The 4,866-nt window shown below is 40.9% G+C and overlaps 1 long non-coding RNA gene across 2 annotated transcripts; it reads right to left on the bottom strand.

The window, feature by feature from the left end:
• LOC110429793 lies at positions 297-1,752 on the bottom strand. 2 transcript variants are annotated; one of them, XR_002446944.1, is made up of 4 exons: positions 1,397-1,752; positions 1,159-1,303; positions 713-774; positions 297-597 (listed from the first exon to the last, which is right to left on the bottom strand). It is a non-coding gene; the product is annotated as an uncharacterized LOC110429793 (long non-coding RNA). The 2 variants fall into 2 exon arrangements; XR_002446943.1 differs by lacking the exon at positions 713-774.

Below are 4,866 nucleotides of genomic sequence, written 5' to 3'. Positions count from 1 at the left end.
CATTAGATTCTTCTTTAATTATATTTTCATAATATACTCACTTTACGTTACAAATCTTAGTATTTTTCTCTATAAATTTGGTCGAACATGAAAATGCTTTGACTCTCCAAGATTCTTGAAAAATGACTTACAATTTGAGATGGAGTGAGTATTTATGAAATTTTTCTTAAACAAATATCTACGAGAATCTTTTTTGAGAGGACATTTACGTGAATCTACATAAGTATTTACGAGAATCTACATTAATAATATTTACGAGAATCTACACTAAGAAATATTTGCGAGAATCTGCACAATTAGAAACATTTACAACAAATTATATTATACTAATCCAACTTAATTTAAATAAACAATACAAAACACGTGGTACAGTACAAGACACGTCGTCCTTACATATTGTGAAACTACATGTCATCTCAAAGGTAACTGAACATTACAGGATCTAAGTTTAGTTGCTTTTCTTGCACATTCTCTATTTGGCACTACTCCAACATGTGCATCCCAGTGCCTGACTAGTGATCAGATTGAGATCAATCAATAGGTCTTGTCTGTTTACTGCTTTGTAAAGTAACCAGCTGCTATGTGAAGTCTCGTCGCCTGAAATCGTAAAAAATAAGAACAATCGTAAATAATATAATGCTTTAACAGAAACATGTATGAGAATCACGTGGAATAAAATTATGAATTAACCAGTTCAAGGCTTGTCAGCAACCTGCATCTTGTTAGCCGAGTGACGGGCAATAGAAAATCACGCCCAGCAACTAGGAGGCATTGCTGAAGAATTGAAGTCGTTAGGATAGTAATATCTAATCTGTTGGGTGCTTGAGGGCAAAACTAAAAACTGGTTTTTTATTCAATATTGATGAATAGTAATAAAAATCGCAAGATCAAAGTGGGATAGGTCATAGATGTATGTAGCCTGGGTGTGCTGAGACTCACGCATAGGCAACGAGGAATTTTCATCAAGATCTACTCAAAACGTAACAAATCGAAACGTATAAAGGATCTTGATTGATGCACAACACAACGCAATTGGTCAGGATAGAAATTGAGCGCTAATATTCCAGTTGTTGATCACTGAGACAAAAAAATCTGAATGCAAAACCATATTGCAAAATAATTTGTTTTCTGAGAAATACAAGGGGATCCGAAACTAACCTGAAGGTGCTCGTCGTACGCAGATCTTGGTCACCGACGGAAGATCGTTGTTGTTGAAGGGGCCAATCAAGACATGCATGCACAGCGTCTAGCAATCGTCTTCTGCGACAAGCAAGGCACTCCCGATGTAGTCTACCGTCCACAGCTAAAACAATTGGTACTCATCAATACGGTCGCATAATGATGAACTAAATCGATTTGCTAAAAAAAGGTTCGGATCAGAATAAATTTTACCAACCGATGAGTCCTGAGGACGGAGCAGAACGAACTGACCTCGATGGATCAGACATGGGAACAGGCCAAAAATTGGTGGTGTGGATCCATCAATGAGTTTGGAGCCGAGATGCGAAAGGGGATCTCCATCGGCGACTCTGAACAGGGAATGAATCAAGCAGCCGACGGGAATTCGAAACTTTCCAAATGGTCAATGTGAAACGGGCGAGATTTGAGGCGCTTGACGATGGCTCGCTCCTCAGCGTGCCGATTGACGAGCCGATGGCCGAGCTTTGTGCGGATGGAGCTGAGACGAAAGGGTAGGACGCGTCTCGGTCGGGCAGCTGGTTTGGTTCCCCATACACGAGCCTTGGGCCTGGCTACAATATGATATTTTGTAGCTAGCTATAGGGTATTAGTTCTATATATATAAAAGTGCTATTCTACACTCTAGGTGTAGAATATTATTCTACACCAAAATGTAGAATATTCTACCTAAGGTGTAGAATATTATTCTACACCAATCTGTTATACTGAACAGAATTCAGTATTATTCAGTATTCGTATTTTAGTATTGTTCAGTATTTCATGGTCCTAGGTGTAGTGTTGGATGATACTGAACGTTGTTCAGTACTCCTCAGTATTTTTTCTACTCAGTTTTGACTTGCGGTGTAGAATAATATTCTACACCTAGGGTGTAGAATATATATATATATATATATATATATACACACACACACACACGGTAGCGCTATTCTACATCTTAGGTGTAGAATACTATTCTACACCAAAATGTTATACCGAGCAAAATTCAGTATCATTCAGTATTGTTTAATATTTCGTGGTCCTGCGTATTGGACAAGATGATACTGAACACTCTCCAATATTGTTCAGTATTTTTTCTACTCAATTTTGACTATTCTACACCTAAGGTGAAGAATAACGTTGCCGTATGTATATAACCACAACATAGCATCAAACATAGCATCAAATATTAAATCTGACCACATCACAGCACAAAACGTCAAATTCAAGTTCCGTCATCAAATTTGCAAACTCAAAAGTTCTATCATACAATCAAACCCACATTCAAGCTCAATGTCCACACACAAAGATATAAGGACACACATGACATGAAGGTCCATACATATATATTATACCATACAATCTAGCTGAGTCAAATAGCAGGCACAAGTCATATGTTTGCTTGCAAAATCTAACTAGATTCACTACTGGAAACTTGAATACTTCTGTGTGTGCAAAAACACACTGAAAAATCAGAAAAGTACACTCAGAAATAGAATGTCCTCCACAAGTGCAACAGTCTCTGGAAGTGGCTGCAAAATTAAGAACACCATATATGAGCAAAAAAACAATATAATGTCTATTTGGAAAGAAAAACTATGTGCTTATTTCTTTACATAGAAGTTATTTTAATAATTATACATAAGAATTGCAAATAACAATGTGTTGGTGCAAAAGTTGATCTGCAAACACAAAGGGCTAATACCCGATTCAAACGTTAAGGCGTGCCAGCCGATTTGACCTTACTATCGGCAAAGGTGGTAACTCGAATACTTTAGTCCTGACAACAGCGATGCGCCCGGATGTCACGGCTAAGAGGTACTCACGCGGAACTTGAGAACGCGCCGAGCTTAAGTCGACGAATTCTTAAGAACTCGTAATTAAAAGTAAAAAGTATGACGAAATCGTCGAATAGATGCTGGAATATGAGTAAAAACGTGTGTTTGATTGATTGATAGATGTCGCATTACAAGGCCCTAGGGTCTATATTTATACCCTGCTCAAAGAGCTACAACCAGACACGACTAGAACTCGAACTCCAAATTACACAGAATCCGTATACAAAATGACTTAAATAACTAAGGAAAACATAAAACTATCCTCCCGTGACGAATTCGAACAACTCCACAAACCAATCGGCAGCCTCCAGGCTCTCCCTCCATATCATCAGCATACCCCCTTGTCATCGGCAGACTTCTTGTCGTAACCATCGGCACAGACATGTCACCACTTATGGACTTAATCACGTTCGTTCACCCTTCCATCGGCAACCATCTCCATCGGCAACTCTCCCTGTAGACCAAATACCACCGCCTTATTCTGCCGATCTAAACTTTTACCGATTATGAACACGTGCCCAAAAACGGTGTCAACACATGCCCCCCAATTTCGGAGTATGGAATCATTAATACTCCGAAATTCTCTGCAGCAACGACGCCTTTTTTTCGCAATTAATGCTCCTAACCTGGCAACCGACAGCCTTAATCCGAACAACTCTAATCCTATCCTTCCGTAGATTCCTCGAAATCCTCAACTTCCCTAAACAGACACTTCCATCTGAGCCGTGTATCGGCAATATTACCGTTACAGGGAACTTACCGATATACTGACCAGGACACCTGTATCTTATCTTTCCAAACGGCTATCTCCACATTTCTCCCCTATCGGCAATATGACCGTTACCAAGCACTGCTGATGGATTGACCAGGAAATCCTGCACAGTAAAATATCTCTGGATAATGACCGCTTCCTGTCAAATCATCCGCACAATCCCTTGATTACCGTGCGAACAGTTACCATATCTACCTGAGTACCCTCGGATTTCGCGGATGCGGCAAAGAGATAAGTCAGATTTGCCCTTGCCCGTTTTGTCCTATAAGTAGTTCCTTCTCGGGTACTCCTTCCCCATCACATCATTCCATAACTTCAACCTCACCTTCCCGGCGGCGGCGCTGTTCCAAAAGCTCCAAGACCTTCGACGAAATCCCTTCTTCACCAACTCCGAAGCCCTCGTTCATCTCCTTCGTAACAAGATGGCCATCAACTTCATCATTCCTGAGGTCAGTTCTTCGTACCATCCTTTGTACTTTTTCTCGCATCCCTATTCATCCGCAATCTTACCGAGCATTTTCTTTTTCTTTCTTTGCATTTTTCCTTCCTACCTCCAAAATACTAGGAATTGGCTAACAAAATCGTCATCCCCACCGATCAACCACACCTCCAATGCCTTGGCCCGCTAGGGGATCCAGATCCAACCGACCTCATAAACACAGAAACCAACAGGATCCCTTTCAGAGCAGAAAATTTTTCTTTGGATCTGTGGAAGGATGCTTTTCGTTCCTGGCCCAGCCCCACCGTGGGATGGAAGGATTGGTTCTTGAGGGTCAGCAATTCCAATGAAGTTCAGTGGGGTGAAAGAAAGCTAGACCAATGCATTAGGTTATCCATTGCCGATATGCAAAGGAATGAATCACTGTTGATAGCTGCATCTTATTTTTGGTCAGACACCCTCAATGCTTTTATCTTTGGCCATGGCCCTGCTTCCCCTACACTTGCCGATGTAGCTATGCTCACTGGCCTGGATGTGTCCTCTGCCGATAGCACCCACTTCTTTGATACCAAACCCAGTGCTAAGGTAGAAACCCGCACCATCGGCGGCTGGTCGGGGTATATCCAAAAATACCGCAAAAC

This window comes from Sorghum bicolor, chromosome 8 (genome assembly GCF_000003195.3).
Source record: "Sorghum bicolor cultivar BTx623 chromosome 8, Sorghum_bicolor_NCBIv3, whole genome shotgun sequence".
NCBI lineage: Eukaryota > Viridiplantae > Streptophyta > Magnoliopsida > Poales > Poaceae > Sorghum > Sorghum bicolor.
The sequence above is the reverse complement of the archived record's forward strand: the minus strand, read 5'-3'. Positions and strand labels throughout refer to the sequence as shown.